Here is an 18,274-nt window from a genome sequence, read left to right as displayed (position 1 = left end):
TATAAGATAACTCGTAGCTGAAACAGACACTCAGAATAATGTCTGGTTAATACAGTGATGAACATCCACAATTTACATGTGAATTCTACCCAAATGTATAGTGTTTAGAAGGGTCTTTATTTCAACTACTCAGGTGGCTATGGCTGCAGTTTTACTTATGTAGACTCAGAGAATATTGAAAGAGATTGGGTGTTAATGTTTTAGCAATTAGAAAGTAGTTTTAGCAATTTCTAAGTAGGCCCTTATGATACGATATGATAAACAAATTTTCACACATCATTTCTGAATGAATAGAAACATTTTTAACTGCGTTTGAGTAGTCTCCATTTCAACTGAGGATCCAGAAATTCAAACTGGAATTTGTTTTTGTAAAAGTAATTCACTTAACAAATAGTCATTGAATACCTTTGTGGGTATCCTACTAGCTTCCATATTTGTAAACTAGCAATTACAATTCTGGATCCTCTGCTACAGATATATGGAAAAGACTCCTATTCTTAGTAATTTTCTGAATTGAAACCACAGTTGTTGCTTCCAGAGTCTGAGCTGTTTTGTTAGGCACTTCTCTGCAAAATCTTGCCATTTCTCTGCTTCTTGTTATGCTGCCTTTATCCATCTTACCTGCTTTAATGGCACTAGAAACTTTCCACGCATTTTTTGCAGAAGTGGAATATGTTTCTAGAACTCAATTTCTCTCATTACCCTGGTTTCTTCGGGCTGGTCCAAGTATGTGTACAAATTTCAGCCTGCTCCTGGAGTTGTTCCCATTCTCCCTTTATCATGAATAGACTGATGGTGTCTTCTAGATAACAGTGAATTGTTTCCTCTTTTCCACCTTCGATTGTAGGATCAGAAAGCTTTTTCTAAACCAGATCTATTTCTCTTGCTTCTGAAATTTGCCTAATTACCACGTAAATATTGATTACCCCACCCCCAGCCCCTCACTATGGAATTACCTCTGCCTCTTGACAAAACTGATTCTTTTTTCTTTTTGTCCATAATTGAGATTATATTGGTGTTGAGAATCGGCACACGTTTTAACTTGTACACAATTCTTAACATACATATCAAAAATCTAAAAAGCCATGAATTGTCACTCCTTAAAGTTATTCCAGTGACTTTACAGCTTCAAATTTGGAGGCGACTCTTTCCATAAGAGGCTATCAAGTACCAGTATCTTCAAAGATTGATGTTATATAAATCAAAGTTGAATCTTTTAACCAGTATTCCATACCTGCCTTTAGGTCTCAGTTTTATTCTTTGACTTACACTAACTTCAAAAAGTTTCTCCACCATCCCAAGTCCCCAAATATGACACATCCCAATATTATAGGGATGCCACTCATTTGTGGTCTTTCTGTTCATAAAGTCTACCATACTGCCAAGGCTCATCTCACAATTTGGGCCACACAGTGAGTCAGACCTGCACATCCAGTCTCTTGGAATGAGGCAGGAAAATAAATGTCCATCTCCATGCACATGACCTGTTATACAGCATCCATAGCTAATCAATGTTCTGAATGGAAAATGAGTAATTTGATCAAGTCAACTCTTCTGTGGGTGAGGGCTGGGGATGGAGCAAGAAGGGAAATAGAAGGTGAAAGACGTAATTACTGGTGTGATAGAGATAGAGCTGGGGTCTGACTTGTGATCTGGTGCTCTACCCACTGTGCTAGAGGCTCCCTCTACCCCTGAAAAGTCTTACTTATGACGACTTTCAAATTCCACATCAGCTCACTTATTTTCCAATTAACTCAATGGGTGTCAGGAAACACACATCCTTTAGTGTATTCATTTCTTTCATTCATTAGTTGAAAATTGTCCTCGTTCCCCTTCTGATGACCTAATCTGCTGGCTGAGGTGTAGAATCCTCACCCTGAAGGTGTAGAAAGCCACAGAGAAGTGCCAGGGTCTCAGTGCCCAGAGGGAGCTACTGTACAGAGCTAAGTCTTCAAAGTGGCGAAGGCAGTAATCAAACTAGAGAGAAGTGAAAGAAAGCTGGGCACAAACAGGGAGGCTTGGACAGAGTGCTGGGTGCCTGAGAAGACCACTAGCTTCTAGTACATGATGTGTCCATGGGTCTGCTTTGTGCAAGAACAGGGCTGGAACAGGACCCACATGCATGATGAAATGTCTGTTTTATGAATTTGATTCTTATTTTAGAAAGTCTTGTAGTCCATCACACTTGTGTTGTCAGGATCAGTGGAAACTAATCCTAAACCATGGGGCCAAGTTCTGCTTTCTATTTTATTGTATTTTTTTTTTAAAGTGCATTCACTGTGTGTGTGTTTTAAAGATTTATTTATTTGAAAGGCCAGGCGGAGCCAAGATGGCAGAATAGTGAGGGCATGCACCAATAGTCTGGGAAAAGATAGTTTAATAAAAGTGGAGTTACTGTAGCCTCAGGAAAAGACTCAGGAAAAAACTGCAGAGGAAACTCTTCCAGATCTAGTGGATGTGACACGGAGGACCTACAGGGAGAGCAAGGTTGCCCACCGCATGGAAGCTGAGCCGCAGAGTCTGCGCCAGCGCTGGAAGGGGAGGTGAGACAAAAACCTCGGTAACCCAAGACATTGGCGGGGAAAGGCAGAACGAGGCCTGAGGCCACACCGGGGAAAGTTCACCAGGCTGACTGGAGGAGATAAAAAAAACGAATAAATAAGGGGAACCAGCACAGACACGAGCCTCTCTCTCCACTCACCTTACAAAGGCGAGCAAGACAAAGAGCAGGCGCCATTTTACGTATGTAAAGCGGCACCCACCATTAACAAAGCAGAAAAACCTGACTCTGGTGGGGAGAAATAACAGGAAGTTAGGATTTAGTGAAAGTATGGAGCTACCAAACTGAGACTGTGAAAATCTGAGGGGGGGTGAGAGAACTCACCGAGTACACAAACTCGGTAACCTTGGCAACTCGGTGAGAGAATGCGGAGAAATTTGAGATCACACTGAGGGCTGCATAAACTCTTTGTGTGGTCCCAGGGGTAGAGCAGACGAATACCCACAGGGGCCAGATTTCATACATCAACTACCCTCAATTCCACTCAGCTGTGCAGAATTACTTCCCAACTGAGTCAAAAAAAAAAAAAAAAAAAAAAAAGAGTGAGCTAGCGAGAGAATAATCTGGGTGAGTCACCTTTGGCACATCCTTAACCCTGAAGAACCAAACAGAACTCTCTGGCCACACCCATCACAGTCTCTAAGGAACTATCAAAAGCAGACAGTCCACTTAATCTAGAGTCATAGTATTATGAGAAAAAGCACCACAGTGAAGAAACCAAAGAATATCTCTAATATGCCAAACAAACACAGAAACCGAGGTAACAAGAACAAGGAAGACACTATGATGCCCCCAATTTGTAATTCAGCAGCATTTACCTTATTGTAACTATGTAAATTTTCATTATTTAGGGACTGAGTTACTTATAATTAATTTTTTTCTAATGCAATTCTTATTTTCTGGAAAATAATTGCCTCATTTTTCCTCTTCTTGGTTGTCCATGTACCTATTTTTTTTTAAGATTTATTTTATTTATTTGAAAGGTAGAGTTACAGAAAGAGAAAAGGGGGAGAGAGAGAGAGGTAAAGGGAGACCAAGCAAGCTTCCATCCACTGGTTCACTCCCCATATGGCTACAATGGCCAGAGCTGGGCCAGATAGAAACCAGGAGATTCTTTCAGGTTTCCCATGTGGGTTCAGGCACCCAAGAAATTGGGGCTATCCTCCACTGATTTCCTAGGCACATCAGCTGGGAGCTAGAATAGACGTGGAGAAGCCAGGACTTGAACCAGCACTCTTATGGGATGCCAGCATTGTAGGCAGCGGCTTTACCTGCTATGCCACAATGGTAGTTCCATCTGTATATCTATTCTTATTTTGCTTCATACATTCCACCTAATGTTATATGCTTTCTAATGTTTTTTCAAGATGTTCAGATATCCCAGATAACTCTTCAAATCCATGTTTTCCCTAAAGTTCTTTCTCCTGAAATCCCCACATACTCATTCCAGAAGAGACCAGTGCCCAGATGATCTTTGGGTCAGCTGCACAGCTTTTGTTTGCATCTGTCTATAGAATTAGACTCCCTGATTTCCTTTTTCTCCACCTGTTTCTACATAATGTTATAATAATATATTGCTATATTATGCAAGTGTTCTTGTATATACTGCTGCTATATAAACCACCCCAAAATTTACAGACTTAAAATAATTTCTTAGCCTCAGTTTTCAGTGGATTAACTGGGTGGTTCATCTGCACTATGTAGTAGTGTTTGGAGTCTTGGGGTGTCTACTGTCATCATGGTGCTTAATTGTTTTCCAAAGTGCAGGTTGGCTCGCTCTCAAAGCTGGTGGACAAACCTGGCTTTGAGAGCTCAGCTTGAGCAGTCAACCAGAACACCTGTTTATGGCTTCTGCATGAGGCCTGGAATTTGTATGGCATGGAATCTGAATTCTGTGAGGGAGCATCCTAGGAAAATGCTTTTAAAGATGTCCAGAGAAAATCTGCAAGGTTGATTCCTATCTAGCTTTCGAAGTCCTTGACACATTTTTCTGTTCAAGCAAATCAACTAAATGATGCACAGACTCCCACTAAAGTAGAGATCCCCTCAATGTGAGGAGCAGCTTGTGTTGGGAGGGAAGGACTAGTTGGAAATTATCTTTGTGTTGAGCTCCCCCATTAGGATAATGCTGCTGTCATAAAACCCAGAATTCTAGCTGAACACACTAACATTTTATTTCCCACTCGTATTTCTCTTCTCATTCTTCTATCCTATGGTTCCATATTCACTTAGAGTATTGGAGTCCTCTGCTTTTAGTTGGAGGATGGAGATTGGAGATGGGTGTGTTTCTTTTTTTTTTTTTTAAAGATTTATTTATTTATTTGAAAGTCATAGTCACACAGAGGGGAGGGGGAGGGGGAGAGAGAAATATTCTATCCACTGATTCACTTCCCAACTGGCTGCAATGGCTGGAGCTGCACCGATCCGGAGCCAGGAGCTTCCTCCAGGTCTCCCAAGGTGCAGGGGCCCAAGGACTTGGGCCATCCTCTGCTGCCTTCTCGGGCCACAGAAGAGAGCTGGAAAGGAAGTGGAGCAGCCGGGACTTGAACTGGTGCCCATATGGGATGCCAGCACTGTAGGTGGTGGCCGCACCCGCTACACCACAGCACCAGTCCCCAAGGGATGTGTTTGTTTCTAACCACATTGGTCTACAACAAATTTCATCACTTCTGCCTTCATCCTATTGTTGGAATTAGTCAGAATAACAAACTAAGACACAAAAGGGATAGGAAAATTAGCCCGTGGTTGGGTAGTATGTGACCAAGAAAACTGGATGGAAGGGAGATTAAAACTTTTCGTGTTGGTTATTTGTGTCTAATGTGCTTCTTTGCAAGAACCCAACTGCCAATAGCTTCTTGACAAAAAGACTTGGAAGAAGCATATTTTTATATTTGTACATGAAGAAATAGACTTTTAATTTAGTTTTCTACTTGAACAGATTGGATACAGAATTTTTGGTTGAAAAAATTTTCCCTCTTATTTTCGAAGATATTATTTCACTTGGACTAGGTCCATAAATCTGACACCGTTTTGACTCCTCTTTGAATGTGAATTGTTTTCTCTGCAAGACTGTGAGATTATCCACTAATCCCTGGACCTTTAGATATTGATTTACAATGATTTAATATGATGCTTTCATTTACTGTACTGGGGTACTTGGAGGGCCCTCACAATTTGATATATTTCATTTATAGGAATGAAATATATGTTTCATTTGCAGGCATGGTCATTTCTTTGACACTTATTATTTTTGTTCTCATTCATTCCTATTAGCTCTTATATATCTTGGATTGATTATTGAATTTATTATCTTCCTCTCCCCTCTATTTTTTAGAGCTAGTTTTTGGATGATTCCCCTAACTTTGTCTTTCAACATTTTTATTGAATTAAAAATTTTGGCTATCGACTATTAAATCTCGACATCCTTTCTTGTTTTCAGGATTTTACCTTTCTGTAGCATTTTGTTTGTGTTCATAGGATTAATTATCTTTTTCTTAAAGATGTTATTCATATTTTAAATTTATTCTTTGATTCTTTATCTTTAGGTTTGTATTTACTTGGTCTTTATTTTTTATGTTAGAGGTCATATTCACACATCTAGTGACTTTTCTTCAGAATGTTCACATGTGAAAATTAAATAATTAAGAATTCAATAGTTCAAAACCCAGTCTGGACCTCTGTGCGTAACTCTTCCTTTCATTAGTCTCCGTGTAGTGATGTAGCAGGTGGTGGTTGCTCTTGTTGGGGAATCTTCCAAAGTCAGTAACTTTTGGAATTTTTTCTCTGAGGTTACTCAGTTTCCTGCCAGCCATCATCCCCTTGCTTGTTTACCAGGCTGCTGGTGTTTGGGGAACAGAGGGGCCGAGATGCTGGCTGTCTCTTATTTCTATTTTCAGCTGTTGTGCTTCTTCCTCCTGGAACTCTAAGACGCTCCATGGTTTACTTTCTTCAGAGGACAAATTTCAGGATTTCTCATGGGAGCTGTGTGGGCTTGGTGGTCACTCCTTGGTTGCTCAGGGTTTAGAAGAATGGGGTTGTGGGGAGGAGAGTGAGGGGGAGTTGTGGGAGGGTGGACTGGCCCAGAGTCTGTCTTCCCGTCTCCATGTTTGTGACGCTGTGTCTACTGAAGTCGCTTTCCCAGAGGTTGCCTCCTGTTGGCACTCTTTGCTTCAGCACTGGTGACTTCCTTTATGCTGAAAAGGCAGCTACCACTCCCTCTGCTTTGTGTCTCCCAATGTTTTGGAATATTTCACTTGTTGATGTTACCTCTTCTATTCAGTTTGCCTTTGTGGGTTTATAGCTTTACATTCCTTTACTCACATTTAGAAGAGTTTGACAGGTGGGGCCAGCATTGTGGTGCAGTGGGTTAAGCCATTGTGACCATGGAAATCCCGTATCAGAGCATCAGTTCAAATCCCAGGTGCTCCGCTTCTAATTCAGCTCCCTGCTAATGCACCAGGGAAGTCAGCAGAAGATGACACAAATACTTAGGTCCTTGCCACCTGCATGGGAAACCAGGATGGAGTTCCTGGCTCCTGGTTTGGGCTTGGCCCAGCCCTGGCCATTGTAGCCATTGGGAAGTGAATCATTGGATGGAAGAACTCATGCTCTTTCTCTCTCACTGCATTTCAAATAAGCAAATCTGAAATAGAGAGAGTGTGAAAAGAATAATGGAGAGAGGGATCCTACTGAATTTAAAGTTCTTTACCTTGAAGGAGGCTCATACTGAGCTCCTTAGCATTGTTTCTTTGAGTTATAATTATAGGTCTAGACACTTCCTCAAAGCACTTAAGCTTAAGCCTAAGCAGGAATGGTTTCCAACAGTATCTATAATATGTACCGGAAACATCCGCAACATATCTATATTTATTTTCAAACATTTTTCTGAAGACATTGAGGAGTTTCTGGATATTTCCAATGGTAGGTATGGGAGTCTGTGTGTGGTAGACTATGGATCTATGTTCGTTGGTAGTATTTTGGAATCATGAAGATCTGGTTGTGAACCTCAGCTTGTGACTTGGAGAAATGTTCACAGCCTTTCTGAAGGACTGTCATTTCCTCATCTACAAAGTACCAATAGTGCCTACTCTGCAAAGATATTGTGAGGATCTAAGGTGATAGTGGTTGAAGGTGATCATGTGGTGAAGCTTAATAAATTGTAGCTGTTTTTATTCTTACTAAAGTATTGACCCTGGTAACAAAAATAGAGCTAGATGCTGTGTGACAGATATTCCTTGTCAGTTCCAAACAACAGGACACCAGCAGACAATGGCTATTTAAAGAAAAACCTCATTTAAATACTTGAGAAAAGCTATCTCCTTATCTTTCCCATAAATCTTCTTCTTTGCTTCTCATAATGCAGAAATGAGTTCTAGGCTTGGAGATAGCAATATCAGGGCAATATTTTATAGTGTTATTGCATTTTGTATCCAAACATGCCCTGAGGATTTTATAAGCAAAAATGAAATTTCTTCACATCCCTGTGGCATAGGCATTTCATTACTAAATTTATAGACAGATAAACAGTGACTCACAAAAATGAAAACTTTCTCCCCCAGCCTTGGCTATGACTAATGGAATTCGGCAGAAAGCAGCTCTTCCTGAACCTCCATGAACCCTATATTCAAGTTTTGCAATATAAATCCCCCTATGTACCTTGCGAGTGCTGTGAATTGAGATTAAAGAGGAGCCTTCTCATAAAGATAACAGGTGTCCTACTGAAGGTGAAATGTGGGAGAAGGAAGCATCTTGAAATGAAGTTTAGCAAAGACTGGGTTTTGCTGGAGTACAAAGAAAAGTCATAAACTGGATGGCACATATCTAAATAGAAAGACCTCTGTCCCTTCATGCTGTGTGATTTGAGGAAATTTACTCAACATCTCTGAACCCAGTTTCCTTATTTATAAATCTCCAGCTCTGATTACTAGCTGTAGTCTTGATGATGACATTCAATTTAACAAGTGTTAATTGTCTACCTATAGTGTGACAACAACACTCAAAGCTAAATTCTGTTTATTGACTTTTCTCTTTACCCAGGAAAGAAAGCTCAGTCCTTCCCACCTTTCATCATAGTTTTAATATGTACAGATAAATTTCTTTGAGATTAGCTTCAAAATTCGAATTGAATTAATATTAAATAATCCTTCTATGTGCAAAGCTTCACTATGCAGGATCAGTGAGGATTTCAGAGATGAAACAATATGTAGTTATTATTCCTCCAAAACAGCCTACACTCCAGCAGAGAAGGCAGACATAAAAAGAAAGAACTTCTGTATGAGCCACATGAGGATCTAGGTCCTGAAAGACATATGAAAGAGAATCACTCTGTGTTGGAAGGGCAAGGGGATATGGCACAGAGAAGATAATCTCTGTACTGAGCATTAAGGGACTAAGTGATATTTTGATAAAAGGAGAAGGAAAGGAAAGGAATTTTAGGTAGTGGGATTTGCTCAAGCAAAGACATGGAGGCATGACAGAATATAGACACTTGAGGACGTAATGAGTAGGAGTATCATGTATATGGTAGAAAAATAGGAGAAAACCAGAGAACCACTTGTTCTTTGAGTACTGCCTTTCACCTGCAAAAAGGGGAAACATAAAAGCACTTATACTAAGCCTCTTCAATCCTACAACTTAATGACTTTTATAAACTATAGTGTAATTCAATTTTAGAAAGGTCAAATAAGTAGCCTAAAAGGAAAATATTTAAAAAATGGATAGAGAAATCTAATACTAAGAGAGACTTGGCCCTACTTTTTTAGTTCTATTTAAAAATTCTAAGTGAAACTCTAATTGTACAAGTTTGGGTAATTTTCCACTATTCCCTAGATCAAGTATGTGGAATGTAGAATGGAAATTCTAAGAAGATGGCTACCTTCATTTGTAAACTTTGATTATGATGGGGATAAGAAGAAAATCCAGGAGACACGGGTAGGGAATGGGATACTGTTAAATTTAGAAAAAGAAATATATTATCTATTGTGATAACTTGTCCAGAATTTGGTTACTAGTAGGCTATGACGCCAGAGTTTAAATGCCAGTCCTTATGATTCTTCTTGTGTGCCATGCTGCTTCTGAAATGTAGGTAAAATTCAGAAATTTGAAAACTTCATTTCAGATACTGTATTTTTCAGTTACAGAGTTTTCAGTGTTCTCTATTTTATATCTACTCATTTATTATATATATCTTTTTCTTTAAATCCTTAGACATACATAATTACATATAATGCTGTCTTGAAGTCTTATTTGTAAAATAAACCATGTCCTCCCCTCCCCCCGCCACATGCCCCATGTTTTTGGTCCTTTGCATGTGTAATTATTGTACACTGGATATGGCAGGTGCTACATGGTTGTGAGCCTAAATTATAATCTTCCTTTACATATTAAGTTTCATTTTCACAGACAACATATTTATTAGTGGGTCAACTTGATCCTCTTGTTTCTCAATTTTGTTAGGGTGATGCATTAGTTTCTTAGGTTTGCCTTAATAATTCACCACAAACTTCGTGACTTAAAACAACAATTTATCCTCTAACAGTTCTGGAGGGTGAGTGGCACTCTAGCAGAGTATACTTCTTGTCACTTCAAACTTCTAGTGGCTTTGGGTATCCCTTGGTTTGTAGACCCCTAACTCTAGTGCCTGCCTTCACCTCCATGTGCCTTTCTCCTGTATGTCTGAGTCTTTTTGTCCTCTCTTTTGTAATACTCTATTAAAGCTGGGTGTTCATTGAATTTAGGGCCCACTCAGATGTTGCTGATTTATCTCATTTGGAGATGTTACTCTTATATCGGCAAAAGCACTTTTTCCAAATATTTTCTGTACAGATTTTGAGGGTTCAGACATAGATGTCCTTGGGAAGTGGGTAGAGAATATAGATAACTCTAAAGATATGGGACAGATGTTGTGGTACAGTAGGTTAAGCCACCACATAGGATGCCCCCATCCCATACTGGAGTGCCTGGTTCGAGTCCCAGCTACTACACTCTTCCAATCCAGCTTCTTGATAATGTACCTGGGAGACAGTAGATGATGGCCCACATGCCTGGGTTCCTGCTGCCCACAGTGAGAGACTGGGATTAAGTCAGGCTCCTGCACGCATTCTGGCCTCGCCCCGACTCTTGCTGGTGTTTGGGGAGTGAGCAGCAGATGGGAGATCTCTCTCCTTTTCTCTCTTTGCCTCTCTACTTTTCAAATAAATAAAAATATTAATAAAAATTAGAAAAATAAAGACTTAATAAGGCTCCCGAGGTATGGACTTCCTGTGATCTCTGTGGAATGCCTGGATCTGTCAGCAACTTCTGATCACTCTGGTCAGCACGAGTTACTGAGACCCTCAGAACTATTTTCCAGCGGACCTTGTGGGCATTCAGCTAACACGTGGCCAAATACTAAAGGAAACTCTTCATGAAGTTTTATGGAGTTATTTCTCTGCAGTTCTCCATCCTGGTACCGTGGCCTAAATATTTTGATGAATTCATCAGCTCCAAACTTTTCATTCTGCCCTTCTAACTCGGCAAGGCTACTCTCTTCTGCCTGGGTTCCGTTATCTTACACAACTGTCTGAAAAGTGCCCCTAGGAGGAAAGCTAGGGCAACCAAGAGGGGCACCTGTGTTCGTTATTAATTTAGTACTTCTTAACTCCAAATATACCTCCCCATTTTCAGAGTGCTAACTTGTACCTCCTGTATTTCCCTGTCTCAAATATCATAGTCTAGTGCTGTTTATTGTTCAATGTTCGAAAAGCACTGTTTCATATATTTTCTCCTAGTTTTCTGGTTTGTTTACAGTGGGAGGGCTAGTCCAGAATCAGTTCCTCCACCATTGTTGAAAGGAATGTTCCTTCATAAACTTTACTAACTGCACTACTCTTAGGTGAAATAGGAGTCTGGAATTGAAAAATCACATTTTTTTCCTGGGCAGGGAGGAATCACTTTTTGTAGCAGTCATAATGGAACAATGGCCAAGTCATACCTATCAGGATAATTTCTCTCTGGAAGCTAGAAAGTAATCCATCCTGTAATACCAGTTTTCCACATACATTGGATCTAGGCTTCAAGGTAGAGAAAGCAGGTGGTGCTGGGCATATTCAGAAATGGTGCATTGCCTATAACATGTGCATCAAAATAGTGTTCTTCATGAAAACTTCACTTTATTCGTCCCCAGGATAAATGAGGCCATGCTCATAGGTTGCCACGCAGAATGATAGAAGTGCTCAAAACCATGCAATATAGAGAAAGCTATAAGGAACCAAGGATGCCATGAGAACCAGTTTTACTTGTTGAAGGGTTGTCATGAGGAAGAAGGATTGTAGTTGTTCTAAGTGAACCTTGTGAGTAGTATGGTATTAATGATTGTTACAGTAAGGAGTAATTTGGTGTATTGAAAAAAACTTTCTGCTAACCAAAGCTCTCCAAAGACAGAATAGGCAGTGACTTCATATCAGTGGAGGTGTTCCAGTTGTTGATTGCTGCCAAGAATTCACAAATTGCCACAAAGTAAGCAGCTTAAAATAATGTCCTATATTATCTCATAGTTATGGTCAGCAGTCCAGGTAAGCTCAATGTGTTACTGTGCTTAGAGACTCATAACACTGAAATAAACGTGTTGTCTGTCTGGGCTCTTTATGGAGGCTATTATGGATAATCCACATCTAGGCTTGTTTGGATTGCTGACAAAATTCAGTTATGTGAGGCCATAAAGCTGAGATCCCAGTTCCTTGCTGGGTGTCAGATAGGGGTCATTCTTTACTACTAGAGACTACCTGCATTCCTTGGCTTGCTGTCTCCTGTATTTCCAAAGTTAGCAATGGAACATTGACTCTTTTTTGTGCTTTAAGTTTTTTTTTCCTGACACATCCTGTCAGCAGCAGGAGAAAATTCTTTACTTTTCAGGCTCGTGATTTTAGATTAGATCCACCTGGACAATCAACACTTTTTAAGGTCAGCCCTTCCGTATAACTCAACACAGTCCTACCAGTGCCGTTTCCCACATTCACAGGTTCGAGGAATTAGGGGATGTGGAATCTTGGATTATTCTGAGAATTCTGACTACTGTAGGATATATCCCAGCAGTGAATGGATGGCCACACAACATGGATGTCCAGAATTCCCAAACATAGAATGGGCCTTTAGACTGGATAAACTTTAAGGTCCATTTGAGTCCTATTTGATGATTATTTTATTTAATAGGGTAGCTAATAAAACACTTATTGGAAACAGAGACTGAACATAAGGATGTGTTTGGGGAAAATTGTTGATCCAGACAAGTAAATTTAACTAATTGCCATACTGACATTGGGTAATCTTTGGTTTATATATCCCCATCGCTTCTCCCACCAACAAAATCTTTTCCTCTGGCCCTCCTTGTGACTGCTGCTTTCATTCCACACCAGAGATCCCACTCTACACCTCCTTGACCTTTCTGAGCATCACAGAGCTTATAGGCACTAAAGCATTCATTCAGTTCATTGAATTTTTTTGAGCCATTTCTACCTGACATGGTCTTTCCTATGTAATTCAGTTTTCAAAGACAAGGAAGATGTGGTATCTTTCCTCTATGACCTCCACCTGTAATCATGGAAATAAAGTATACAAGTAATTTTCCTAGGAGGCAGGTATGGCATCTTAAAAATGTTTGTGGGAGTGTACAGATAAAATGCCTGGAGATTTTAAGAGGAAGGAGATCACCCTTTTCTCCTGGGTGTAATCCGGGAAATGTTCTGGGGATGAGTTGGCCTTTGATCTGGGCCTTGAAGGGATGGAAGGATTTGGACATGAAGAGATGTGGGGGTGGGAGAACCAAGGAGATGTGGGGTCAAAGCTAGAGAAACAAGCTGGACTCATCTGGTAGAGCCTTAAAGGAGCTTAAAGAATTTATTTGGATTCATTAGACAACAAGGAGATTTCTGTTAACTGTGGACAATGACAATAACCTCCTCTCAACAAACTTCACGAAAGTAAGGAAATGCAAATATTCATAAGGAGCATATGCACAGGATTATAATGGCACACAATAAACTTTAACAGCAAGTAATAAAACAGAAATATTCCTGGGGAGGAAAGTGTACCCGGTTTTATCCTTTTTTGATCATTTTCTTCTGCCTTTGATTCTCATTGTTCCTATTCTGTGATTTGAAGCTTATTTTTGTGTATGTGTTAATGAAGCCTGTAAAATGCTGTGAAAGCCCTAGATACACTTCAAATTTTATTCTTTTTTTCTTAGCTGCTTTACCTATGTCTGTCAGAAGCATATTTTGAATCAGAATATACATATTCAAAGCTAGTTTTAAAATTCCTTTTTAAAATCAAATCAAATCAATTTACTTCTTAAAGTATTCCCAGGTTGCCGTTCCTTTGACTGTAGAGGTTTCTTTTATGTAAGAATTTTATAAGCCATAATTCAAAAGCTATTGCACAGACTTCAGTTCTGTCTGATGCAGTAGGGCTTGTAACTTTTTAGGGAGTATGTGCTAATTGTATCACAACCCCTAGGATGGTTCTAGCTCATCCCTGATCTTCACAGAGTGAATCCAGGATCATTGATGTTTCTGAAATACCCCCATCAGTGCTTGAGTTGCTCTAAAACTAATGCCTTTATGTTGAGATCAGTCACTGACACCTGTGTGTGACCAGAATGCCTGAGAGTGGAATTTAAGGAAGAAGACCATGACGAGCACTAAAGATAGAGTGAGTCCTCTCCAAGGGTATGGGCAAATGCCCTGCATGGGAAGGGGACTCCAAGGACATATCGCCCTTTCTCCAGTATGTGTTTGATGGTGATAGCCGAGAGTTATTTATAATTGTCATTTGTCAGCTATCACTCCTGGTTTTGGAATAACTTGGGAACTCAGAGTAAGCCATCCCTGGAGACACCCTGGCTTAGGTGACAGATACAGTGGTCTTTCAGTCATGAAGTTTGAGCTACTAGAAATATAGTTCCCTTTGGTTATCCAGCCACCTCTTCCCATCTCTCTTGTTAAAGGATTCTTTTTTTTTTATTTTTGACAGGCAGAGTGGACAGTGAGAGAGAGACAGAGAGAAAGGTCTTCCTTTGCTGTTGGTTCACCCTCCAACGGCTGCCGTGGCCGGCGTGCTGCGGCCGGCGTACCACGCTGATCCGAAGGCAGGAGCCAGGTGCTTATCCTGGTCTCCCCATGGGGTGCAGGGCCCAAGGACTTGGGCCATCCTCCACTGCACTCTCGGGCCACAGCAGAGAGCTGGCCTGGAAGGGGGGCAACCGGGACAGAATCCGGTGCTCCGACCGGGACTAGAACCCGGTATGCTGGCGCCGCAAGGTGGAGGATTAGCCTAGTGAGCCACAGCACCGGCCATTGTTAAAGGATTCTTTACAGATGGTTTATTTGAGTGGTAATACTTCCTTTGGAATTATAGAGACCTGTATTTATACCTTGTTCTACCATTTACTAGCTTGTAACCTTATGAAATCACTTAAATATTTGTTTAGCCTGTGGGGCTAAATTAGATATCACATGTAGAAATGATCAGTCTATGTTATTTACCCAATACCATTTGGGTTTAGTTCAGATGGAGGGCAAGTGTACTGTCATTTCAGGAGCAACTGTCTTGTTTATTTTCTCAATGTGTGCCATTTGACAAACACTGACTTTTTCAAGGTACAGATCTCTGCATTTAGCATGATGTGAAGCACAAAGTTGAAATGGGCATGTCCCCATGCTTCCTTACTGAGGGCATCATTATAAACATTTGTGATTGACAATGTCTGGTCTGGTTGATGCACAATTCATGGGCATGGGCAGTTAGCTTGTCATGATGAGATTTTATTCCATAGAGTCTTGGTGTTTGAGGATTTAGTTCTCACTTTCGACAAATAATGACACACACAAAACTTATGACCTGTAGCAGTTATCAATTATTTAGCTTAGACTCAACTATGAATTTTGTAAATCTGTGAGTGGTGAATAGCCTGGGCTGACTGCTCAGCATCCATTTCTGTGTCATCACTGTTTTTTAGCCACTGTTAATGAGCAGTCAGGTTTGTAATGGTGAAGACACTCCTTGTGGCATGGTGCCAGAAAGAAGGCAACAGGTTGACGGTGGTGGAGTTTAAGAAAGTGATGGATCATTGGCATGTTTAGGTCAGGGAAACAACTGAATAATGAAGCTGGTGATAACTTGGATCTAGCCTGTGAGAAGATTGAGTCAAATGTTCATTTTATGTAACAATAAGGACATGGTTAAGAAATTGATTCAGCAAGGGCTAAAGTTTGTATTGGTAGAGAAAGGGTTAAAATATAAGCCTGCCATTGTTGGCAATGATGAGAGCATGACCATGTGGGAAGAAGCTGGCTGGCCTTCTTGTCATAGTTCTTGGAGATTCAGTTCTTTAAATTTTGTATCAGTTGCTATCATCACGTTGCTGGCCTCCAGAAAGTGTCTTCTCCCTCTTTATTGACGATACCGAGCAGGACACAATGGACTCTTGGCTTTAGTAACTGTGGCTGGGCAGGTCTGTCTTAGAGGATTGATGAAAGAGGAAATGAATAATGCTGGCTCTCTTTGGTCTCACAGGTAGAGTTGGCTTGTTTCCATGATTAGAGCCCTCAAGTAGAGATCTTACCAATTCTCAGGGCACCTTCTTTTGGTTCATCTTTCTCTTTCCTTTTTGAATGATTCCAAAGGTGTCAGATTCCTCAAATTTAGACCCAACAGACTAAGATCTAGACATAATTTCTGCCCTTGTCTGCCTAAGGTCTGTCTACTACTATTTACTTCTATCTTTATGAGAATCTCTTTATCTTTTTTTTTCCAATGGACACTTTTATTGTTTATTTACGTGATCATCAATTTTGTTTGCCTGTCTCAAACTAGTATTTTATCTTGTTTCCATGCTGAATAGTGAAGCAGCGACAAAGCTAATCGGAATAAACTACTTCAAAAAGACAGCTAAGCTAACACAGCTCACTTTCTTTGAACAGGCAAAATATAAATATATGCACTCTAGAATGTACAATGGCTTCATCACTAGGAAATTAGATGAGATCCTGAAGAATGTAGGCAAATCCAGGGTGCAGTAAAGATGAGCTGAGATGCCGTGCAACTGTGCAACTGGTGCTGCATCTCTTGGCCATTAGCTGAATCTTGATGTTGGGGGAGAATCTCTGTATCTTAATGTTTTAAGACAGGAATACCTATTTTCTTCAGTCAACATCCTTGTGTAGTAGTGAGGCTTTGTAGTTTCTGGTTGAGACAAATTTCTTTACAGTGTTGTAACATTAACTTACAAGTTTTTTTGGAAATACTTATTTGAAATTCAGAGTGACAGGGAGACACGGAGAGAGCCAGAATCCCCATCTGTTGTTTCACTCCCCAAATGTCTACAACAACTAGTCTATGCCAAGCTGAAGCCAAGAGCCATGAACTCTATCAGGATCTCCCATGTAGGTGACAGAGATCCAAGTACTTGGGCCACAATTTGCTGCCTCGCAAGTGCGTTAATAGGAAGCTGGATAGGAAGCTCAGAGTGACTGTGACTGAACAAGGCACTCTGATGTGCAATGCTGGCTCCCAAGCAGCAGCTTAACTTGCTATGCCACAGTGCTCATCCCCTGTGTGTGTGTGTGTGTGTGTGTTATAAATAGTGACATACCATTTTATTATGACTCAGTGTCCCTTGTGCTCTTTGTACCCATGTGCATCTTATACAAGGTCAAGTCAACTCTGCTTATGTGGCATACTCTCATGTTCCCTACAAAGAGAAAATGTTCCCAGAAACCCGAATGACTGTTTAGTTTTTAAGGATGTGGCAAAACAGTCTGTCATAATTCCCTAGTAAAATGTGAAACTTCCCAGAAGGCATTTGCTTCTCAAACTCTTCTCAAATGAGCTGTTCTGTGGGGAATGAGGAAAATGGGAGGTAGGATTCCCTTGTCCTTTACAGGGAGTACTAAGCCTGGTTCCTCCCTCTCCCCTCTTCATAGTTTCTCACCCCTCTGTTGGAAAAAATTTCACATTTAAAAAAAAAATATGGAACACTTCACGAATTTGTGTCATTCTTGCTTAGAGGCCATGCTAATCTTTTCTGTATCATTCCAATTTTTAGTGTATGTGCTGCCGAAGTGAGCACAAAATTTCACATTATTAGACCCAAACTGATCAAAGGGGGTTGCAAAGTAGATGAGGCTACTATGTTCCACCATTCTTAGAAGGTAGTAACAGTTAAAAAAAAATAAAAATTGGTCTGTTTTGTTATATAATGTCCTCTTTATTGATGGCTTTCTACTCTTTAGATAATGTGTTAAACACTTATGTATATGTGTATACATATATATAAATGTGTATACTTTGTTACAAATTATTCAATGTCATTCCCATTTTTATGGTAAGTTGATTATTTCACTTTCCCAGTGCTGGAGTATGGATGTGAATTATTACTTTCCACCTCTAAAACTTAAAATTCTTAAAATTGTGTGTATATTCTTTCATATCCAAATGCGTTTTAGGCTGTTTAAGATTATTAGAAATCTAGATCATTTACAGTTTTAATTAGTTTTTGCTTCCATGTATAAACAAAGATACATGCATCAGAACAGTATTTCCTAAACCTCACCAGTGACAAGTCTCATAGGGGATGTCTATTAAATTTAAAGGCTCCTAAATCTCTCTCATAGAGAATTTGATTCAGTAGTGACCTGAACTACTGATGTTTTCAAAAAGTTTATTTTAAAGGGTAATTCC

At 40.0% G+C, this 18,274-nt stretch overlaps 1 non-coding gene across 1 annotated transcript; it reads right to left on the bottom strand.

Moving 5' to 3' along the window:
* Positions 1-17,557: 17,557 nt before the first annotated feature.
* LOC133773135 (U6 spliceosomal RNA) lies at positions 17,558-17,663 on the bottom strand. Its single transcript, XR_009867909.1, has one exon. It is a non-coding gene; the product is annotated as a U6 spliceosomal RNA (small nuclear RNA).
* Positions 17,664-18,274: the final 611 nt, after the last annotated feature.

Source organism: Lepus europaeus, chromosome 13 (assembly GCF_033115175.1).
Source record: "Lepus europaeus isolate LE1 chromosome 13, mLepTim1.pri, whole genome shotgun sequence".
NCBI classification, from domain to species: Eukaryota; Metazoa; Chordata; class Mammalia; order Lagomorpha; family Leporidae; genus Lepus; species Lepus europaeus.
The sequence above is the reverse complement of the archived record's forward strand: the minus strand, read 5'-3'. Positions and strand labels throughout refer to the sequence as shown.